At 41.5% G+C, this 25,477-nt stretch overlaps 1 protein-coding gene across 1 annotated transcript in view; it reads left to right on the top strand.

Moving 5' to 3' along the window:
- The window catches only part of LOC139745875 (uncharacterized), a 45,594-nt gene extending 20,391 nt beyond the window's left edge, over positions 1-25,203 (top strand). Inside the window, exon 2 of the transcript XR_011712009.1 lies at positions 25,067-25,203. The gene's annotated coding sequence lies outside the window, so the exon portion shown is untranslated. The remainder of the gene's footprint in view (positions 1-25,066) is intronic.
- The last annotated feature ends 274 nt before the right edge of the window (positions 25,204-25,477 follow it).

Genomic DNA, 25,477 nt, shown 5'->3' with positions numbered 1-25,477 from the left:
ACCCTACTGTACCTGATAACCTTGCTCTTATTCACATTTACTCTTAACTTTCTTCTTTCACACACTTTACCAAACTCAGTCACCAGCTTCTGCAGTTTCTCACATGAATTAGCCACCAGCGCTGTATCATCAGCGAACAACAACTGACTCACTTCCCAAGCTCTCTCATCCACAACAGACTTCATACTTGCCCCTCTTTCCAAAACTCTTGCATTCACCTTCCTAACAACCCCATCCATAAACAAATTAAACAACCATATATATATATATATATATATATATATATATATATATATATATATATATATATATATATATATCACTACCTTGCTGAGGCGGGAAATGGCAAATAGTATGAAAGAAAATATATATATATATATATATATATATTAGGTACAGTAGGGTTGAGGGTCAAGTCAATTGGGAGGTGAGTTTGAATGGAGAAAAACTGGAGGTAGTGAAGTGTTTTAGATATCTGGGAGTGGATCTGGCAGCGGATGGAACCATGGAAGCGGAAGTGGATCATAGGGTGGGGGAGGGGGCAAAAATTCTGGGAGCCTTGAAGAATGTGTGGAAGTCGAGAACATTATCTTGGAAAGCAAAATTGAGTATGTTTGAAGGAATAGTGGTTCCAACAATGTTGTATGGTTGCGAGGCGTGGGCTATGGATAGAGTTGTGCGCAGGAGGATGGATGTGCTGGAAATGAGATGTTTGAGGACAATGTGTGGTGTGAGGTGGTTTGATCGAGTAAGTAACATAAGGGTAAGAGAGATGTGTGGAAATAAAAAGAGCGTGGTTGAGAGAGCAGAAGAGGATGTTTTGAAATGGTTTGGGCACATGGAGAGAATGAGTGAGGAAAGATTGACCAAGAGGATATATGTGTCGGAGGTGGAGGGAACGAGGAGAAGAGGGAGACCAAATTGGAGGTGGAAAGATGGAGTGAAAAAGATTTTGTGTGATCGGGGCCTGAACATGCAGGAGGGTGAAAGGAGGGCAAGGAATAGAGTGAATTGGAGCGATGTGGTATACCGGGGTTGACGTGCTGTCAGTGGATTGAATCGGGGCATGTGAAGCGTCTGGGGTAAACCATGGAAAGCTGTGTTGGTATGTATATTTGCGTGTGTGGACGTATGTATATACATGTGTATGGGGGTGGGTTGGACCATTTCTTTCGTCTGTTTCCTTGCGCTACCTCACAAACGTGGGAGACAGCGACAAAGCAAAAAAGAAAAAAAAATATATATAATTTTAGTCCTGAAATGTGATTACACAATATCAGTCAGGGAGAATGTCAAGAATGAATGTCTTATTTGTTTAAGAATACTATCCTAAGTAATTCTGTAGCATATACCATTGTCAAAAAAAGACATTACTTTCAGAAATATTACTAGACTAGGGATATCTTTACTGCACAAACTATAGCTATAGCAGTCTCTCATGTGTTTAAGACCTTTTTATGTGCACTAACAGCTACTGATGTTAAATCTAGAGTTCTACTTTGTCTCCCAAATTATTTTATACATGATTTTTGTCCTTAGATTCTAACAAGAATTTTTTTCATGACGTAATAAAAGTCACATGCTTCTTTTTGTAATAAGTTTTAGTCTCTAAAGTCATATATTTCAAAACTTGCTACATCTTTCTGTATCTCGCACTTTTGCTTTTATAAAAAAAAAAATTGTTTACACAACTTATAGCCTTTATTACCAAGACACTTTCAAAATTAGTACTATACTTATAAGTTTATCCTTATAATCTGAAAATCCTGTCATCTTTTATAAGACATGAGTTTGTAAAATATTTCATTTCTTAGTATACTTGATCTCCTTTTCCCGCATCAGCCAGGTAGCACCAGGAAACAGGAAGAGTAGCCCATCCAGTCATACACACATGCACACATATATGTTGAAAAATGTGTGGAATTCGAGAACATTATCTTGGAAAGCAAAAATGGGTATGTTTGAAGGAATATTGGTTCCAACAATGTTATACGGTTGCAAGGCGTGGGCTGTAGATAGAGTTGTGTGGAGGAGGGTGGATGTGCTGGAAATGAGATGTTTGAGGACAATATGTGGTGTGAGGTGGTTTCATCGAGTAAGTAATAATAGGGTAAGAGAGATGTGTGGTAATAAAAACAGTGTGGTTGAGAGAGCAGAAGAGGGTGTTTTGAAATGGTTTGGTCACATGGAGAGAAAGAGTGAGGAAAGATTGACAAAGAGGATATATATGTTTCAGAGGTGGAGGGAACAAGGAGAAGTGGGAGACCAAATTGGAGGTGGAACGATGGATTCAAAAAGATTTTGAGTGATCGGGGCCTGAACATGCAGGAGGGTGAAAGGCGTGCAAGGAATAGAGTGAATTGGAACGATGTGGTATACCGGGGTCAACGTGCTGTCAATGGATTGAACCAGGGCATGTGAAGCGTCTCGGGTAAACCATGGAAAGTTTTATGGGGACTGGATGTGGAAAGGGAGCTGTGATTTTGGTGCATTATACATGACAGCTAGAGACTGAGTGTGAACGAATGTGGCCTTTGTTGTCTTTTCCTAGTGCTACCTTGTGCACATGCGGGGGGAGGGGGTTGTCATTTCATGTGTGGTGGGGTGGTGACGGGAATGAATAAGGGCAGACTATGAATTATATGCATGTGTATATGTCTGTGTGTATATATATATATATGTATATGTTGAGATATATAGATATGTATATGTGCTGTGTGTGGACGTTTATGTATATCCATGTGTATGTGGGTGGGTTGGGCCATTCATTCGTCTGTTTCTTTGCGCTACATCGCTAATGCGGGAGACAGCAACAAAGTATAATAAATAAATAAATAAATAAATATGGATTCAAAAAGATTTTGTGTGATCGGGGCCTGAACATGCAGGAGGGTGAAAGGAGGGCAAGGAATAGAGTGAATTAGATTGATGTGGTATACCGGGGTTGACGTGCTGTCAGTGGATTGAATCAGGGCATGTGAAGCGTCTGGGGTAAACCATGGAAAGCTGTGTAGGTATGTATATTTGCATGTGTGGATGTATGTATATACATGTGTATGGGGGTGGGTTGGGCCATTTCTTTCGTCTGTTTCCTTGCGCTACCTTGCAAACGCGGGAGACAGCGACAAAGCAAAAAAAAAAATAATAAAAAAAATATATATATATATATCCCTGGGGATAGGGGAGAAAGAATACTTCCTACGTATTCCCTGCGTGTTGTAGAAGGCGACTAAAAGGGGAGGGAGGGGTTGGCTGGAAATCCTCCCCTCTCGTTTTTTTTCAATTTTCCAAAAGAAGTAACAGAGAAGGGGGCCAGGTGAGGATATTCCCTCATAGGCCCAGTCCTCTGTTCTTAATGCTACCTCGTTATTGCGGGAAATGGCGAATAGTACGAAAGAAAGAATATATATATATAAATATATTGGGGAAGAGCAGTGTGGTTTCAGAAGTGGTAGAGGATGTGTGGATCAGGTGTTTGCTTTGAAGAATGTATGTGAGAAATACTTAGAAAAGCAAATGGATTTGTATGTAGCATTTATGGATCTGGAGAAGGCATATGATAGAGTTGATAGAGATGCTCTGTGGAAGGTATTAAGAATATATGGTGTGGGAGGAAAGTTGTTAGAAGCAGTGAACAGTTTTTATCGAGGATGTAAGGCATGTGTACGTGTAGGAAGAGAGGAAAGTGATTGGTTCTCAGTGAATGTAGGTTTGCGGCAGGGGTGTGTGATGTCTCCATGGTTGTTTAATTTGTTTATGGATGGGGTTGTTAGGGAGGTAAATGCAAGAGCTTTGGAAAGAGGGGCAAGTATGAAGTCTGTTGGGGATGAGAGAGCTTGGGAAGTGAGTCAGTTGTTGTTCGCTGATGATACAGCGCTGGTGGCTGATTCATGTGAGAAACTGCAGAAGCTGGTGACTGAGTTTGGAAAAGTGTGTGGAAGAAGAAAGTTAAGAGTAAATGTGAATAAGAGCAAGGTTATTAGGTACAGTAGGGTTGAGGGTCAAGTCAATTGGGAGGTGAGTTTGAATGGAGAAAAACTGGAGGAAGTGAAGTGTTTTAGATATCTGGGAGTGGATCTGGCAGCGGATGGAACCATGGAAGCGGAAGTGGATCATAGGGTGGGGGAGGGGGCGAAAATCCTGGGGGCCTTGAAGAATGTGTGGAAGTCGAGAACATTATCTCGGAAAGCAAAAATGGGTATGTTTGAAGGAATAGTGGTTCCAACAATGTTGTATGGTTGCGAGGCGTGGGCTATGGATAGAGTCGTGCGCAGGAGGATGGATGTGCTGGAAATGAGATGTTTGAGGACAATGTGTGGTGTGAGGTGGTTTGATCGAGTGAGTAACATAAGGGTAAGAGAGATGTGTGGAAATAAAAAGAGCGTGGTTGAGAGAGCAGAAGAGGGTGTTTTGAAGTGGTTTGGGCACATGGAGAGGATGAGTGAGGAAAGATTGACCAAGAGGATATATGTGTCGGAGGTGGAGGGAACAAGGAGAAGAGGGAGACCAAATTGGAGGTGGAAAGATGGAGTGAAAAAGATTTTGTGTGATCGGGGCTTGAACATGCAGGAGGGTGAAAGGAGGGCAAGGAATAGAGTGAATTGGAGCGATGTGGTATACCGGGGTTGACGTGCTGTCAGTGGATTGAAGCAAGGCATGTGAAGCGTCTGGGGTAAACCATGGAAAGCTGTGTAGGTATGTATATTTGCGTGTGTGGACGTATGTATATACATGTGTATGGGGGTGGGTTGGGCCATTTCTTTCGTCTGTTTCCTTGCGCTACCTCGCAAACGCGGGAGACAGCGACAAAGAAAAAATATATATTTTTTTTTTTTTTTTCTTGTTTGTTGAGTATTCCTGGTAAATTATATGGGAGGGTATTGATTGAGAGGGTGAAGGCATGTACAGAGCATCAGATTGGGGAAGAGCAGTGTGGTTTCAGAAGTGGTAGAGGATGTGTGGATCAGGTGTTTGCTTTGAAGAATGTATGTGAGAAATACTTAGAAAAGCAAATGGATTTGTATGTAGCATTTATGGATCTGGAGAAGGCATATGATAGAGTTGATAGAGATGCTCTGTGGAAGGTATTAAGAATATATGGTGTGGGAGGAAAGTTGTTAGAAGCAGTGAACAGTTTTTATCGAGGATGTAAGGCATGTGTACGTGTAGGAAGAGAGGAAAGTGATTGGTTCTCAGTGAATGTAGGTTTGCGGCAGGGGTGTGTGATGTCTCCATGGTTGTTTAATTTGTTTACGGATGGGGTTGTTAGGGAGGTAAATGCAAGAGTTTTGGAAAGAGGGGCAAGTATGAAGTCTGTTGGGGATGAGAGAGCTTGGGAAGTGAGTCAGTTGTTGTTCGCTGATGATACAGCGCTGGTGGCTGATTCATGTGAGAAACTGCAGAAGCTGGTGACTGAGTTTGGAAAAGTGTGTGGAAGAAGAAAGTTAAGAGTAAATGTGAATAAGAGCAAGGTTATTAGGTACAGTAGGGTTGAGGGTCAAGTCAATTGGGAGGTGAGTTTGAATGGAGAAAAACTGGAGGAAGTGAAGTGTTTTAGATATCTGGGAGTGGATCTGGCAGCGGATGGAACCATGGAAGCGGAAGTGGATCATAGGGTGGGGGAGGGGGCGAAAATCCTGGGGGCCTTGAAGAATGTGTGGAAGTTGAGAACATTATCTCGGAAAGCAAAAATGGGTATGTTTGAAGGAATAGTGGTTCCAACAATGTTGTATGGTTGCAAGGCGTGGGCTATGGATAGAGTTGTGCGCAGGAGGATGGATGTGCTGGAAATGAGATGTTTAAGGACAATGTGTGGTGTGAGGTGGTTTGATCGATTGAGTAACGTAAGGGTAAGAGAGATGTGTGGAAATAAAAAGAGCGTGGTTGAGAGAGCAGAAGAGGGTGTTTTGAAGTGGTTTGGGCACATGGAGAGGATGAGTGAGGAAAGATTGACCAAGAGGATATATGTGTCGGAGGTGGAGGGAACAAGGAGAAGAGGGAGACCAAATTGGAGGTGGAAAGATGAGAGTGAAAAAGATTTTGTGTGATCGGGGCTTGAACATGCAGGAGGGTGAAAGGAGGGCAAGGAATAGAGTGAATTGGAGCGATGTGGTATACCGGGGTTGACATGCTGTCAGTGGATTGAAGCAGGGCATGTGAAGTGTCTGGGGTAAACCATGGAAAGCTGTGTAGGTATGTATATTTGCGTGTGTGGACGTATGTATATACATGTGTATGGGGGGGGGTTGGGCCATTTCTTTCGTCTGTTTCCTTGCGCTACCTCGCAAACGCGGGAGACAGCGACAAAGTATAATAAAATAAATAAATATATATATATATATATATATATATAAATATATATATATATATTTTTTTTTTTTTTTTCAAAATCTTCTTCACTCCATCTTTCCACCTCCAATTTGGTCTCCCTCTTCTCCTCGTTCCCTCCACCTCCGACACATATATCCTCTTGGTCAATCTTTCCTCACTCATTCTCTCCATGTGCCCAAACCATTTCAAAACACCCTATTCTGCTCTCTCAACCACGCTCTTTTTATTTCCACACATCTCTCTTACCCTTACGTTACTTACTCGATCAAACCACCTCACACCACACATTGTCCTCAAACATCTCATTTCCAGCACATCCATCCTCCTGCGCACCACTCTATCCATAGCCCACGCCTCGCAACCATACAACATTGTTGGAACCACTATTCCTTCAAACATACCCATTTTTGCTTTCCGAGATAATGTTCTCGATTTCCACACATTCTTCAAGGCTCCCAGAATTTTCGCCCCCTCCCCCACCCTATGATCCACTTCCGCTTCCATGGTTCCATCCGCTGCCAGATCCACTCCCAGATATCTAAAACACTTTACTTCCTCCAGTTTTTCTCCATTCAAACTCACCTCCCAATTGACTTGACCCTCAACCCTACTGTACCTAATAACCTTGCTCTTATTCACATTTACTCTTAACTTTCTTCTTTCACACACTTTACCAAACTCAGTCACCAGCTTCTGCAGTTTCTCACATGAATCAGCCACCAGCGCTGTATCATCAACGAACAACAACTGACTCACTTCCCAAGCTCTCTAATCCCCAACAGACTTCATACTTGCCCCTCTTTCCAAAACTCTTGCATTCACCTCCCTAACAACCCCATCCATAAACAAATTAAACAACCATGGAGACATCACACACCCCTGCCGCAAACCTACATTCACTGAGGACCAATCACTTTCCTCTCTTCCTACACGTACACATGCCTTACATCCTCGATAAAAACTTTTCACTGCTTCTAACAACTTTCCTCCCACACCATATATTCTTAATACCTTCCACAGAGCAACTCTATCATATGCCTTCTCCAGATCCATAAATATATATATATATATATATATATATATATATATATATATATATATATATATATATATATATATATAATTTTTTTTTTTTTTTTTTTTTTATACTTTGTCGCTGTCTCCCGCGTTTGCGAGGTAGCGCAAGGAAACAGACGAAAGAAATGGCCCAACTCACCCCCATACACATGTATATACATACGTCCACACACGCCAATATACATACCTACACAGCTTTCCATGGTTTACCCCAGACGCTTCACATGCCTTGATTCAATCCACTGACAGCACGTCAGCCCCGGTATACCACATCGCTCCAATTCACTCTATTCCTTGCCCTCCTTTCACCCTCCTGCATGTTCAGGCCCCGATCACACAAAATCTTTTTCACTCCATCTTTCCACCTCCAATTTGGTCTCCCTCTTCTCCTCGTTCCCTCCACCTCCGACACATATATCCTCTTGGTCAATCTTTCCTCACTCATCCTCTCCATGTGCCCAAACCACTTCAAAACACCCTCTTCTGCTCTCTCAACCATGCTCTTTTTATTTCCACACATCTCTCTTACCCTTACGTTACTCACTCGATCAAACCACCTCACACCACACATTGTCCTCAAACATCTCATTTCCAGCACATCCATCCTCCTGCGCACAACTCTATCCATAGCCCACACCTCGCAACCATACAACATTGTTGGAACCACTATTCCTTCAAACATACCCATTTTTGCTTTCCGAGATAATGTTCTCGACTTCCACACATTCTTCAAGGCCCCCAGAATTTTCGCCCCCTCCCCCACCCTATGATCCACTTCCGCTTCCATGGTTCCATCCGCTGCCAGATCCACTCCCAGATATCTAAAACACTTCACTTCCTCCAGTTTTTCTCCATTCAAACTCACCTCCCAATTGACTTGACCCTCAACCCTACTGTACCTAATAAAACAGAGAAGAGGTAGTGAAAGCTTTGCGGAAGATGAAAGCCGGCAAGGCAGCAGGTTTCGATGGTATTGTAGTGGAATTTATTAAAAAAGGGGGTGACTGTATTGTTGACTGGTTGGTAAGGTTATTTAATGTATGTATGACTCATGGTGAGGTGCCTGAGGATTGGCGGAATGCGTGCATAGTGCCATTGTACAAAGGCAAAGGGGATAAGAGTGAGTGCTCAAATTACAGAGGTATAAGTTTGTTGAGTATTCCTGGTAAATTATATGGGAGGGTATTGATTGAGAGGGTGAAGGCATGTACAGAGCATCAGATTGGGGAAGAGCAGTGTGGTTTCAGAAGTGGTTGAGGATGTGTGGATCAGGTGTTTGCTTTGAAGAATGTATGTGAGAAATACTTAGAAAAGCAAATGGATTTGTATGTAGCATTTATGGATCTGGAGAAGGCATATGATAGAGTTGATAGAGATGCTCTGTGGAAGGTATTAAGAATATATGGTGTGGGAGGAAAGTTGTTAGAAGCAGTGAAAAGTTTTTATCGAGGATGTAAGGCATGTGTACGTGTAGGAAGAGAGGAAAGTGATTGGTTCTCAGTGAATGTAGGTTTGCGGCAGGGGTGTGTGATGTCTCCATGGTTGTTTAATTTGTTTATGGATGGGGTTGTTAGGGAGGTAAATGCAAGAGTTTTGGAAAGAGGGGCAAGTATGAAGTCTGTTGGGGATGAGAGAGCTTGGGAAGTGAGTCAGTTGTTGTTCGCTGATGACACAGCGCTGGTGGCTGATTCATGTGAGAAACTGCAGAAGCTGGTGACTGAGTTTGGTAAAGTGTGTGGAAGAAGAAAGTTAAGAGTAAATGTGAATAAGAGCAAGGTTATATATATATATATATATATATATATATATATATATATATATATATATAATATATATAATATATATATATATATATATATATATATATATATATATATATATTATTATTATAATTATTATTTTGCTTTATCGCTGTCTCCCGCGTTACCGAGGTAGCACAAGGAAACAGACGAAAGAATGGCCCAACCCACCCACATACACATGTATATACATACACGTCCACACACGCAAATATACATACCTATACATCTCAATGTACACATATATATACACACACAGACATATACATATATACACATGTACATAATTCATACTTTCTGCCTTTATTTATTCCCATTGCCACCTCGCCACACATGGAATAATAACCCCCTCCCCCCTCATGTCTGCGAGGTAGCGCTAGGAAAGGACAACAAAGGCCCCATTCGTTCACACTCAGTCTCTAGCTGTTATGTAATAATGCACCAAAACCACAACTCCCTTTCCACATCCAGGCCCCACAGAACTTTCCATGCTTTACCCCAGACGCTTCACATGCCCTGGTTCAATCCATTGACAGCACGTCGACCCCGGTATACCACATCGTTCCAATTCACTGTATTCCTTGCACGCCTTTCACCCTCCTGCATGTTCAGGTCCTGATCACTCAAAATCTTTTTCACTCCATCTTTCCACCTCCAATTTGGTCTCCCGCTTCTCCTCGTTCCCTCCACCTCTAACACATATATCCTCTTGGACAATCTTTCCTCACTCATTCTCTCCATATGACCAAACCATTTCAAAACACCCTCTGCTCTCTCAACCACACTCTTTTTATTTAAACACATCTCTCTTACCCTTACATTACTTACTCGATCAAACCACCTCACACCACATATTGTCCTCAAACATCTCATTTCCAGCACATCCATCCTCCTGCGCACAACTCTATCCATAGCCCACGCCTCGCAACCATACAACATTGTTGGAACCACTATTCCTTCAAACATACCCATTTTTGCTTTCCGAGATAATGTTCTCGACTTCCAAACATTCTTCAAGGCTCCCAGAATTTTCGCCCCCTCCCCCACCCTATGATTCACTTCCGCTTCCATAGATCCATCCACTGCCCGAATCCACTCCCACATTTCTAAAACACTTTACTTCCTCCAGTTTTTCTCCATTCAAACTTACCTCCCGATTGACTTGACCCTCAACACTACTGTACCTAATAACCTTGCTCTTATTCACATTTACTCTTAACTTTCTTCTTTCACACACTTTACCAAACTCAGTCACCAGCTTCTGCAGTTTCTCACATGAATCAGCCACCAGCGCTGTATCATCGAGGATGTAAGGCATGTGTACGTGTAGGAAGAGAGGAAAGTGATTGGTTCTCAGTGAATGTAGGTTTGCGGCAGGGGTGTGTGATGTCTCCATGGTTGTTTAATTTGTTTATGGATGGGGTTGTTAGGGAGGTGAATGCAAGAGTTTTGGAAAGAGGGGCAAGTATGAAGTCTGTTGGGGATGAGAGAGCTTGGGAAGTGAGTCAGTTGTTGTTCGCTGATGATACAGCGCTGGTGGCTGATTCATGTGAGAAACTGCAGAAGCTGGTGACTGAGTTTGGTAAAGTGTGTGAAAGAAGAAAGTTAAGAGTAAATGTGAATAAGAGCAAGGTTATTAGGTACAGTAGGGTTGAGGGTCAAGTCAATTGGGAGGTGAGTTTGAATGGAGAAAAACTGGAGGAAATGAAGTGTTTTAGATATCTGGGAGTGGATCTGGCAGCAGATGGAACCATGGAAGTGGAAGTGGATCATAGGGTGGGGGAGGGGGCGAAAATTCTGGGAGCCTTGAAGAATGTGTGGAAGTCGAGAACATTATCTCGGAAAGCAAAAATGGGTATGTTTGAAGGAATAGAGGTTCCAACAATGTTGTATGGTTGCGAGGCGTGGGCTATGGATAGAGTTGTGCGCAGGAGGATGGATGTGCTGGAAATGAGATGTTTGAGGACAATGTGTGGTGTGAGGTGGTTTGATCGAGTAAGTAACGTAAGGGTAAGAGAGATGTGTGGAAATAAAAAGAGCGTGGTTGAGAGAGCAGAAGAGGGTGTTTTGAAATGGTTTGGGCACATGGAGAGAATGAGTGAGGAAAGATTGACCAAGAGGATATATGTGTCGGAGGTGGAGGGAACGAGGAGAAGAGGGAGACCAAATTGGAGGTGGAAAGATGGAGTGAAAAAGATTTTGTGTGATCGGGGCCTGAACATGCAGGAGGGTGAAAGGAGGGCAAGGAATAGAGTGAATTGGAGCGATGTGGTATACCGGGGTTGACGTGCTGTCAGTGGATTGAATCAAGGCATGTGAAGCGTCTGGGGTAAACCATGGAAAGCTGTGTAGGTATGTATATTTGCGTGTGTGGACGTATGTATATACATGTGTATGGGGGTGGGTTGGGCCATTTCTTTCGTCTGTTTCCTTGCGCTACCTCGCAAATGCGGGAGACAGCGACAAAGCAAAAAAATATATATATATATATATATATATATATATATATTATCCCTGGGGATAGGGGAGAAAGAATACTTCCCACGTATTCCCTGTGTGTCGTAGAAGGCGACTAAAAGGGGAGGGAGCGGGAGGCTGGAAATCCTCCCCTCGTTTTTTTTTTTTTTTTTTTTTTTTTTTTTTTTTTTTTTTTTTTTTCCAAAAGAAGGAAGAGAAGGGGGCCAGGTGAGGGTATTCCCTCAAAGGCCCAGTCCTCTGTTCTTAACACTACCTCGCTAATGCGGGAAATGTTGAATAGTTTGAAAGAAAGATATATATATATATATATATATATATATATATATATATATATATATATTATCCCTGGGGATAGGGGAGAAAGAATACTTCCCACGTATTCCCTGCGTGTCGTAGAAGGCGACTAAAAGGGGAGGGAGCGGTGGGCTGGAAATCCTCCCCTCTCGTTTTTTTTAATTTTCCAAAAGAAGGAACAGAGAATTGGGCCAGGTGAGGGTATTCCCTCAAAGGCCCAGTCCTCTGTTCTTAACGCTACCTCGCTAATGCGGGAAATGGCGAATAGTTTGAAAGAAAAGAAAGAAAGATATATATATATATATATATATAATAATATATATATATATATATATATATATATATATATATTTATTTATTTATTTATTTTGCTTTGTCGCTGTCTCCCGCGTTTGCGAGGTAGCGCAAGGAAACAGACGAAAGAAATGGCCCAACCCACCCCCATACACATGTATATACATACACGTCCACACACGCAAATATACATACCTATACATCTCAATGTACATATATATACACACACAGACACATACATATATACCCATGCGCACAATTCACACTGTCTGCCTTTATTCATTCCCATCACCACCTCGCCACACATGGAATATATATATATATATATATATATATATATATATATATATTTTTATACTTTGTCGCTGTCTCCCGCGTTTGCGAGGTAGCGCAAGGAAACAGACGAAAGAAATGGCTCAACCCCCCCCCATACACATGTATATACATACGTCCACACACGCAAATATACATACCTACACAGCTTTCCATGGTTTACCCCAGACGCTTCACATGCCTTGATTCAATCCACTGACAGCACGTCAACCCCAGTATACCACATCGCTCCAATTCACTCTATTCCTTGCCCTCCTTTCACCCTCCTGCATGTTCAGGCCCCGATCACACAAAATCTTTTTCACTCCATCTTTCCACCTCCAATTTGGTCTCCCTCTTCTCCTCGTTCCCTCCACCTCCGACACATATATCCTCTTGGTCAATCTTTCCTCTCCATGTGCCCAAACCACTTCAAAACACCCTCTTCTGCTCTCTCAACCACGCTCTTTTCACTTCCACACATCTCTCTTACCCTTACGTTACTCACTCGATCAAACCACCTCACACCACACATTGTCCTCAAACATCTCATTTCCAGCACATCCATCCTCCTGCGCACAACTCTATCCATAGCCCACGCCTCGCAACCATACAACATTGTTGGAACCACTATTCCTTCAAACATACCCATTTTTGCTTTCCGAGATAATGTTCTCGACTTCCACACATTCTTCAAGGCCCCCAGAATTTTCGCCCCCTCCCCCACCCTATGATCCACTTCCCCTTCCATGGTTCCATCCGCTGCCAGATCCACTCCCAGATATCTAAAACACTTCACTTCCTCCAGTTTTTCTCCATTCAAACTCACCTCCCAATTGACTTGACCCTCAACCCTACTGTACCTAATAACCTTGCTCTTATTCACATTTACTCAACTTTCTTCTTCCACACACTTTACCAAACTCAGTCACCAGCTTCTGCAGTTTCTCACATGAATCAGCCACCAGCGCTGTATCATCAGCGAACAACAACTGACTCACTTCCCAAGCTCTCTCATCCCCAACAGACTTCATACTTGCCCCTTTTTCCAAAACTCTTGCATTTACCTCCCTAACAACCCCATCCATAAACAAATTAAACAACCATGGAGACATCACACACCCCTGCCGCAAACCTACATTCACTGAGAACCAATCACTTTCCTCTCTTCCTACACGTACACATGCCTTACATCCTCGATAAAAACTTTTCACTGCTTCTAACAACTTTCCTCCCACACCATATATTCTTAATGCCTTCCACAGAGCATCTCTATCAACTCTATCATATGCCTTCTCCAGATCCATAAATGCTACATACAAATCCATTTGCTTTTCTAAGTATTTCTCACATACATTCTTCAAAGCAAACACCTGATCCACACATCCTCTACCACTTCTGAAACCACACTGCTCTTCCCCAATCTGATGCTCTGTACATGCCTTCACCCTCTCAATCAATACCCTCCCATATAATTTACCAGGAATACTCAACAAACTTATACCTCTGTAATTTGAGCACTCACTCTTATCCCCTTTGCCTTTGTACAATGGCACTATGCACGCATTCCGCCAATCCTCAGGCACCTCACCATGAGTCATACATACATTAAATAACCTTACCAACCAATCAACAATACAGTCACCCCCTTTTTTAATAAATTCCACTGCAATACCATCCAATCCTGCTGCCTTGCCGGCTTTCATCTTCCGCAAAGCTTTTACTACCTCTTCTCTGTTTACCAAATCATTTTCCCTAACCCTCTCACTTTGCACACCACCTCGACCAAAACACCTTATATCTGCCACTCTGTCATCAGACACATTCAACAAACCTTCAAAATACTCATTCCATCTCCTTCTCACATCACCACTACTTGTTATCACCTCCCCATTTACGCCCTTCACTGAAGTTCCCATTTGCTCCCTTGTCTTACGCACCCTATTTACCTCCTTCCAGAACATCTTTTTATTCTCCCTAAAATTTACTGATAGTCTCTCACCCCAACTCGCATTTGCCCTTTTTTTCACCTCTTGCACCTTTCTCTTGACCTCCTGTCTCTTTCTTTTATACTTCTCCCACTCAATTGCATTTTTTCCCTGCAAAAATCGTCCAAATGCCTCTCTCTTCTCTTTCACTAATACTCTTACTTTTTCATCCCACCACTCACTACCCTTTCTAAACAGCCCACCTCCCACTCTTCTCATGCCACAAGCATCTTTTGCGCAATCCATCACTGATTCCCTAAATACATCCCATTCCTCCCCCACTCCCCTTACTTCCATTGTTCTCACCTTTTTCCATTCTGTACACAGTCTCTCCTGGTACTTCCCCACACAGGTCTCCTTCCCAAGCTCACTTACTCTCACCACCTTCTTCACCCCAACATTCACTCCTCTTTTCTGAAAACCCATACTAATATACACCATATACATATATATATATATATATATGTATATGGTGTATGTTTATATATATATATATATGTTTATATATATATATATATATAAACCCATATACATATATATATATATATATATATATATATATATATATATATATATATATATATATATATATCTTTTTAAACCAGGTATTCCCAATCACCAGTCCTTTTTCAGCACATAAACCTACAAGCTCTTCACCATTTCCATTTACAACACTGAACACCCCATGTATACCAATTATTCCCTCAACTGCCACATTACTCACCTTTGCATTCAAATCACCCATCACTATAACCCGGTCTCGTGCATCAAAACCACTAACACATTCATTCAGCTGCTCCCAAAACACTTGCCTCTCATGGTCTTTTTTCTCTTGCCCATGTGCATATGCACCAATAATCACCCATCTCTCTCCATCAACTTTCAGTTTTACCCATGTCAATCTAGTTTACTTTCTTACACTCTATCACATACTCCCAACACTCCTGTTTCAGGAGTAGTGCTACTCCTTCCCTTGCTCTTGTCCTCTCACTAACCCCTGACTTTACTCCCAAGACATTCCCAAACCACTCTTCCCCTTTACCCTTGAGCTTCATTTCACTCAGAGCCAAAGCATCCAGGTTCCTTTCCTCAAACATACTACCTATCTCTCCTTTTTTCTCATCTTGGTTACATCCACACACATTTAGACACCCCAGTCTGAGCCTTCGAGGAGGATGAGCACTACCCGCGTGACTCCTTCTTCTGTTTCCCCTTTTAGAAAGTTAGAATACAAGGAGGGGAGGGTTTCTAGTCCCCGCTCCCGTCCCCTTTAGTCGCCTTCTACGACACGCGAGGAATGCCTGGGAAGTATTTTTCTCCCCTATCCCCAGGGATAGGACTGGTGATTGAGAATACCTGGTTTAAAAAGAGATATACATAAGGATACGTATCTAAGTAGGAGAGATGGCCAGAGACCATTATTGGATTATGTGTTAATTGATAGGCCCGCGAAAGAGAGACTTTTGGATGTTAATGTCCTGAAAGGTGCAACTGGAGGGATGTCTGATCATTATCTTGTGGAGGCAAAGGTGAAGATTTTTAGAGGTTTTCAGAAAAGAAGAGAGAATGTTGGGGTGAAGAGAGTGGTGAGAGTAAGTGAGTTTGGGAAGGAGACTTGTGTGAGGAAGTACCAGGAGAGACTGAATACAGAATGGAAAAAGGTGAGAACAAAGGACGTAAGGGGAGTGGGGGAGGAATGGGATGTATTTAGGGAAGCAGTGATGGCTTGCGCAAAAGATGCTTGTGGCATGAGAAGCATGGGAGGTGGGCAGATTAGGAAGGGTAGTAAGTGGTGGGATGAAGAAGGAAGATTATTAGTGAAAGAGAAGAGAGAGGCATTTGGACGATTTTTGCAGGGAAATAATGCAAATGAGTGGGAGGTGTATATAAGAAAGAGGCAGGAGGCCAAGACAAAGGTGCTAGAGGTGAAAAAGAGGGCAAATGAGAGTTGGGGTGAGAGAGTATCATTAAATTTTAGGGAGAATAAAAAGATGTTTTGGAAGGAGGTAAATAAAGTGCGTAAGACAAGGAAACAAATGGGAACTTCAGTGAAGGGGGCTAATGGGGAGGTGATAACAAGTAGTGGTGATGTGAGAAAGAGATGGAGTGAGTATTTTGAAGGTTTGTTGAATATGTTTGATGATAGAGTGGCAGATGTAGGGTGTTTTGGTCGAGGTGGTGTGCAAAGTGAGAGGGTTAGGGAAAATGATTTGGTAAACAGGGAAGAGGTAGTAAAAGCTTTGCGGAAGATGAAAGCCGGCAAGGCAGCGGGTTTGGATGGTATTGCAGTGGAATTTATTAAAAAAGGGGGTGACTGTATTGTTGACTGGTTGGTAAGGTTGTTTAATGTATGTATGATTCATGGTGAGGTGCCTGAGGATTGGCAGAATGCCTGCATAGTGCCATTGTACAAAGGCAAAGGGGATAAGAGTGAGTGCTCATATTACAGAGGTATAAGTTTGTTGAGTTTTCCTGGGAAATTATATGGGAGGGTATTGATTGAGAGGGTGAAAGCATGTACAGAGCATCAGATTGGGGAAGAACAGTGTGGTTTCAGAAGTGGTAGAGGATGTGTGGATCAGATGTTTGCTTTGAAGAATGTATGTAAGAAATACTTAGAAAAGCAAATGGATTTGTATGTAGCATTTATGGATCTGGAGAAGGCATATGATAGAGTTGATAGAGATGCTCTGTGGAAGGTATTAAGAATATATGGTGTGGGAGGCAAGTTGTTAGATGCAGTGAAAAGTTTTTATCGAGGATGTAAGGCATGTGTACATGTAGGAAGAGAGGAAAGTGATTGGTTCTCAGTGAATGTAGGTTTGCAGCAGGGGTGTGTGATGTCTCCATGGTTGTTTAATCTGTTTATGGATGGGGTTGTTAGGGAGGTGAATGCAAGAGTTTTGGAAAGAGGGGCAAGTATGCAGTCTGTTGTGGATGAGAGAGCTTGGGAAGTGAGTCAGTTGTTGTTCACTAATGATACAACGCTGGTGGCTGATTCATGTGAGAAACTGCAGAAGCTAGTGACTGAGTTTGGTAAAGTGTGAGAAAGAAGAAAGTTGAGAGTAAATGTGAATAAGAGTAAGGTTATTAGGTACAGTAGGGTTGAGGGTCAAGTAAATTGGGAGGTAAGTTTGAATGGACAAAAACTGGAGGAAGTGAAGTGATTTAGATATCTGGGAGTGGATTTGGCAGAGGATGGAACCATGGAAGTGGAAGTGAACATAGGGTGGGGGAGGGGGCGAAAGTTCTGGGAGCCTTGAAGAATGTAAGGAAGTCGAGAACATTATCTCAGAAAGCAAAAATGGGTATGTTTGAAGGAATAGTGGTTCCAACAATGTTGTATGGTTGCGAGGGGTGGGCTATGGATAGAGTTGTGCGCAGGAGGGTGGATGTGCTGGAAATGAGATGCTTGAGGACAATATGTGATGTGAGGTGGTTTGATCGAGTAAGTAATAATAGGGTAAGAGAGATGTGTGGAAATAAAAAGAGTGTGGTTGAGAGAGCAGAAGAGGGTGTTTTGAAATGGTTTGGTCACATGGAGAGAATGAGTGATGAAAGATTGACAAAGAGGATATATGTGTCAGAGGTGGAGGGAACGAGGAGAAGTGGGAGACCAAATTGGAGGTGGAAAGATGGGGTGAAAAAGATTTTGAGTGATCGGGGCCTGAACATGCAGGAGGGTGAAAGGCATGCAAGGAATAGAGTGAATTGGAAGGATGTGGTATACCAGGGTCGACGTGCTGTCAGTGGATTGAACCAGGGCATGTGAAGCGTCTGGGGTAAACCATGGAAAGTTCTGTGGGGCCTGGATGTGGAAAGGGAGCTGTGGTTTTGGTGCATTATTACATGACAGCTAGAGACTGAGTGTGAACGAATGGGGCTTTTGTTGTCTTTTCCTAGCGCTACCTCACACACATGAGGGGGGAGAGTGTTGTTATTCCATGTGTGGCGGGGTGGCGATGGGAATGAATAAAGGCAGACAGTATGAATTATGTACATGTGTATATATGTATATGTCTGTGTGTGTATATATATATGTACATTGAGATGTATAGGTATGTATATGTGCTGTGTGTGAAAGTGTATGTATATACATGTGTATGTGGGTGGTTTGGGCCATTCTTTTGTCTGTTTCCTTGTGCTACCTCGCTAACGTGGGAGACAGCGACAAAGCAAAATAAATAAATAAGTAAAAGTAATATATATATATATATATATATATATATATATATATATATATATATATATATATATATATATATATATATATATTTTTGCAGGGAAGTAGAGCAAATAACTAGGAGAAGTATAAAAGAGAGGCATGAGGTCAAGAGAAAGGTGCAAGAGGTGAAAATAGGGCAAATGAGAGTTGGTGTGAGAGAGTATCATTAAATTTTTGACAGAATAAAAAGATGTTTTAGAAGGAGGTAAATAAAGTGCATAAGACAAGAAAACAAATGGGAACATCGGTGAAGGGGGCTAATGGGGAGGTGATAACAAGAAGTGGTGAAGTGAGAAGGAGATAAAGTGAGTATTTTGAAGGTTTGTTGAATGTGTTTGATGATAGAGTAGCAGATATAGGGAGTTTTGGTTGAGGTGGTGAACGATGTGAGAGGGTCAGGGAGGATGGTTTGGTAAACAGAGAAGAGGTAGTGAAAGCGTTGCGGAAGATGAAAGCCAGCAAGGTGGCGGGTTTGGATGGTATTGCAGTAGAATTTATTAAAAAAGGGGTGACTATGTTGTTGACTGGTTGGTAAGGATATTAAATGTATGCATGGTTCATGGTGAAGTGCCTGAGGATGGCGAAATGCATGCATAGTGCCATTGCACAAAGGCAAAGGGAATTGAGGTGGATGTTCAAATTAGAGAGGTATAAATTAAGGTGAATGTTCAAATTACAGAGGTATAAGTTTGTTGAGTATTCCTGGGAAATTATATGGGAGGGTATTCATTGAGAGGGTAAAGGCATGTACAAAGCATTAGATTGGGGAAGAGCAGTGTGGTTTCAGAAGTGGTAGAGGATGTGTGGATCAGGTGTTAGCTTTGAAAGAATGTATGTGAGAAATAATTACAAAAGCAGATGGATTGGTATGTAGCATTTATGGATCTGTAGAAGGCATATGATACGGGTTGATAGAGATGCTTTGTGGAAGGTATTAAGAGTATATGGTGTAGGATGTAAGTTACTAGAAGCAGTGAAAAGTTTTTACCAAGGATGTAAGGCATGTATACAAGTAGGAAGAGAGGAAAGTGATTAGTTCCCAGTGAATGTCGATTTGCGGCAGGAGGGCACGATGTCTCCAAAGCTGTTTAATTTGTTTGTGGATGAGGAGGTAAATGCAAGAGTTTTGGAGAGAGGGGGCCAAGTATGCAGTCTGTTGTGGGTGACAGGGCTTGGGAAGTGAGTCAGTTCTTGTTCGCTGATGATACAGTGCTGGTGGCTGATTCGGGTAAGAAACGGCAAAAGATGGTGACTGAGTTCGGTAAAAAGTGCAAAAGAAAGCTGAGAGTAAATGTGAATAAGAGCAGGGTTGAGGGACAAGTTAATTGGGAAGTAAGTTTGAATGGAGAAAAATGGAGGAAGTGAGGTGTTTTAGATATCTGGGAGTGGATTTAGCAGTGAATGCAACCATGGAAGCAAAAGTCAGTTACAGTATGGGGGAGGGGGCAAAGGTTCTGGGAGCATTGAAGAATGTGTGGAAGGCGAGAACGTAATCTCCAAGAGCAAAAATGGGTATGTTTGAAGGAATAGTGGTTCCAACAATGTTATATGGTTGTGAGGCATTGGCTAAAAATAGGATTGTGCAGAGGAGGGAGGATGTGTTGGAAATGAAATGTTAAAGAACAATATGTGGTGTGAGGTGGTTTGATCGATGAAGTAATGAAAGGGTAAGAGAGATGTGTGGTAATAAAAAGAGTGTGGTTGAGAGAGCAGAAGAGGGTGTATTGAAATGGTTTGGTCACATGGAGAGAATGAGTAAGGAAAGATTGACAAAGAGGATATATGTGTTAGAGGTGGATGGAACGAGGAGAAGAGGGAGACCGAATTGGAGGTGGAAGGATGGAGTGAAAAAGATTTTGAGTGATCAGCACCTGAACTTACAAGAGGGTGAAAGGCGTGCAAGGAAAAGAGTGAATTGGAACAATGTGGTATACCAGGGTCGACGTGCTATCAATGGATTGCACCAGGGCATGTGAAGCGTTTGGGGTGAACCATGGAAAGTTGTGGGGCCTGGATGTGGAAAGGAAGCTGTGGTTTCGGTGCATTATACATGATAGCTAGAGACTGAGTGTGAACGAATGTGCCCTTTGTTGTCTTTTCCTAGCGCTACCTGGCGCATGTGGGGGGGGTTCATTTGTTGTGGAGTGGCGACGGGAAGGGATAAAGGCAGCAAGTATGAATATGTACATGTGTATATCTGTATATGTCTGTGTATGTATATGTATGCATACATTGAAATGTATAGATATGTATATGTGTGGGTGTATACATATATACACGTGTATTTGGGTGAGTTGGGCCATTCTTTCATCTGTTTCCATGCACTACCTCGCTAATGCAGGAGACAGCAACTAAGTATTAAAAAGTATATTATTATTATTATACTTTGTTGCTGTCTCCCGCGTCAGCGAGGTAGCGCAAGGAATCAGACAAAAGAATGGCCCAAACCACCCACGTACACATGTATATACATACACGTCCACACACGCACCTATACATCTCAACGTATACATATATATACACACACAGACATATACATATATACACATGTGCATAATTCATGCTGTCTGCCCTTATTCATTCCCGTCACCACCCCGCCACACACGAAATGACAACCCCCTCCCCCCACATGTGCATGAGGTAGTGCTAGGAAAAGACAACAAACGCTGCATTCGTTCACACAAAGTCTCTAGCTGTCATGAATAATGCACCGAAACCACAGCTCCCTTTCCACATCCAGGCCCCACAAACTTTCCTTTGTTTACCCCAGATGCTTCACAAGTCCTGGTTCAATCCATTGACAGCACATCGACCCCAGTACACCAAATCGTTCCAATTCACCCTATTCCTTGCACGCCTTTCACCCTCCTGCATGTTCAGGCCCCAATCGCTCAAAAGCTTTTTCACTCCATCCTTCCACCTCCAATTTGGTCTCCCACTTCTCGTTCCCTCCACCTTTGACACATATATCCTCTTTGTCAATCTTTCCTCGCTCATTCTCTCCATGTTACCAAACCATTTCAACTCACCCTCTTCTGCTTTTTTCACCACACTCTTTTTTTATTACCACACATCTCTCTTACCCTTTCATTACTTACTCGATCAAACCACCTCACACCACATATTGTCCTCAAACATCTCATTTCCAACACATCCACCCTCCTCCAAACAACCCTATCTATAGGCCATGCCTTGCAACCATATAACATTGTTGGAACCACTATTCCTTCAAACATACCCATTTTTGCTTTCCGAGATAATGTTCTCACCTTCCACACATTCTTCAATGCTCCCAGAACCTTCGCCCCTTCCTCCACCCCGTGACTCACTTCCGCTTCCATGGTTCCATCCACTGCCAAATCCACTCCCAGATATCTAAAGCATTTAACTTCCTCCAGTTTTTCTCCATTCAAACTTACCTCCCAATTGACTTGTCCCTCAACCTTACTGTACCTAATAACCTTGCTCTTATTCACATTTACTCTCAGCTTTCTTCTTTCACACACTTTACCAAATTCAGTCACCAGCTTCTGCAGTTCCTCACCTGAATCACCACCAGCGCTGTATCATCAGTGAATAACAACTGACTCACTTCCCAAGCCCTCTCACCCACAAGAGACTGCATACTTGCCCCTCTCTCCAAAACTCTTGCATTTACCTCCATAAAAACCCTATTCATAAACTAATTAAACAACCATGGAGACATCACGCACCCCTGCCACAAACCAACATTCACTGTGAACCAATCACTTTCCTCTCTTTCTACTTGTACACATGCCTTACATCCTTGATAAAAACTTTTCACTGCTTTAGCAACTTGCCTCCCACACCATATACTGTATAATGAATAATAAAAATCAACATATACACTTATACTTTTTCATCTTCTAGAAAATGCATGTCCACTTCATCTGCAGTATCATTGCCATGGTTTTTGGTGACTTTTGGTTAAATAAAGTTTGTTTAAGGAAGAGTGGGTTAGGCAGTGCCGCTGATATCACCAATGTCAGTATTACATAGTTTTTTTGACTAGTTGCTGCATTATGAGATGAAGTCATAGTGGGTTCCCAAACTAAATTTACTAAATCACATTAAATGAGCTCTTTAACCATCGGCCTGCATGATGATGCTCATACCACGATGGACTTGTGGTGACTGACAAAATAAAAAAATGGGTACAGCAAAACATGTGACTCAACTCCTGTTGAGAAAGGTTTCAGCAAAAATATATGTAAATTATGACATGTAATGACCTGCCTTGACTAGACTCATTAGGTGTAAATGCAGCCTAAAGCATCCTCAGTTCACTGTTATTTTCAGGAACATTGATCCTTACAGGTAAATAGTTTCAAAATACAAGGAAGACAACCATATGATGCTATACTACACAGCTAAATGAAACCAGTTACTGCAGAAAAACATCATTATAGTAAAGAAATATTTCCACAAGCAACTGAGTCTAGTTCATCTTCAATTTCATAAACACTTAAAAGGTGGTTTCAGTACAGTTCCTTAATAACTAATGAATGTGCATTACATAATTATAGTGGTTTAATTATTTTATAAGCATTTTTCATGTAAGATTAAGGTTAGAAAGAGGTGTGGTGTTTAGAAGAGTAATGCTGAGAGAGTTGAAGAGGGTGTGCCAAAATGCTTTGGACATTTGAGGATATACATGTCAGACGTGGAGGAGACAAGGAGGAGACCAGATTGGAGTTGGTAAGATGGAGTGAATAAGATTTCGAGTTCTTGGAGAAGAACATGCTGGAAGGTGAAAGGTATGCAAAGGATAGAGTGAAATGGAGCGATGTGGTATACAGGAGGACTGCACCAAGACATATGAAGCAGCCAAGGAAATGTCCATGGGGCCTGGTTGCAAATAGGGGGCTGTGGTTTTGAGTGCAATACACATGACAGTTACAGAGTGAATAAGAGTAGGAGGTCTTTTCTTCTGGCCCTGAAACTAACTTGCTAACATGGGAAATGGCAAACAAGTATGAAAGATATGAAGCTTTTCAAGCTAAAGACAAATATCTAATGTACATGATTTTTATAGTTAAACAATCAGGTTCACATAAAGAACCTTTTATACTTTTCATAATTTATTTCTAGACAACACATATATCACCTTACACATACTTTATGTTCTTTTATCATATGACTATAATGATGCATTATAATAACTATTAAAAAAACTGTAGTATGGAATGAAATGCTGAATGCAAATGACCTGGCTAAATGAAAACTCATTTGCACTGTATAAACTTTTATAAAAGAAATTGTGATAGACATTTCTCCATTTACCAAGCTATCAGTTAATAAACTATTCACTGTATGTCCAGTGAACACCTTTTGGATACTATGCACACTGAAAAGCACATATCTGATATTAATAAAAGATAACTTGTGAAAATCAAGGATTAACATAGCTAGTCTACTGAATCTATGCACATCTTATACTGAGCTGTGCTATCACTTAAAATGTTCAATCAGTATTAATAGGATAATTCCTGACTGCTGATAAAACATACTGAAGAGAAAATTTTACTATTCCCACATTGTTTCACCAATAAATAAGAATACAAAGCTGTCTCTCTTCATGACAGAACATGCATATACGTGAATAAGATCTACAATAATATACTTAAGGCCATATACCCAAGTTCTTAAACAGACCAAAGAAAAGGTTTTATAAACAAATGGGTAAAAGGATAGAAATTCTACTCCAAATAATCAGAGGAGTCCCAGTTTTGTACAATTTATTCCCACCAAAGGTACATACCTGTATGCAGTTGATCTGTCCCGTATAAAACATAAGAACTAATGATACGAAAGACAGACAAACAAGCAGCCAATCTTCCAGTGATATGGAGATGATGTGCATTGCAAAAGAAATATAAAAAAAAAAAAAAGGTGAGCTGGCACTCAAGCCCACGTGGAATCAGTATAAGTAAAGTATACAAGATAATTAGGCACTTGCCTATTGGTGGACCTTGTAATCCTTAATTCTAATTTTTGTCTCTTACATTAAACACCTAACCCTTAAAACTCTCTTGATGTATGGTGTATAGTGTCCAAAAGGGGTGTCCATTGGATAAACATTGGCTGTCAATTTGGTAAATGATATATGATCAGTGATGAAATAAGAGAGATATCCTTCCTTCCATATGCCATCAGAATACATTTATTAGAACTTTGTATATTAAAAAAATCACTTGTCTTATCACAGGCATATTACCTATAATACAAGTTTTCTTTGTATTCAATAGATTCCAAGTATTCAGTTAATGCCTGGTATCACCAAGTCATCAGTGCCTCCACCATTTGTAATACTGATACGTCAAGTAAATCAGTCAATACCTGAGGGGCAGGGTTCTTGGACATATATTTAACTCCAATGTGCAGCTTCTCTCTAACCAGCAAAATGGTCAAAGCAAACATTTTTTCCACACACCACTGTCAGCCGAGTTAAACTGGTATTTCATTACGAATATAAACAAGTACTCACAATGCACTTCAAAACTGCATTCCACCTGATCTTTGCATGTGTAAATCAGCCATTATTCCCAATAATCATGATTTGTCCACTAGATGTATTTTTTATTAAGCTTAAAAATCCTCTCCTGCCATGAAAAAATGTAAAGACCAATACCTACCAAGAGTAGTCTTCCAACAACATG

Source organism: Panulirus ornatus, chromosome 63 (assembly GCF_036320965.1).
Source record: "Panulirus ornatus isolate Po-2019 chromosome 63, ASM3632096v1, whole genome shotgun sequence".
NCBI classification, from domain to species: domain Eukaryota; kingdom Metazoa; phylum Arthropoda; class Malacostraca; order Decapoda; family Palinuridae; genus Panulirus; species Panulirus ornatus.
Note: the sequence above shows the minus strand (reverse complement) of the source record. Positions and strands in the feature narration are given on the sequence as shown.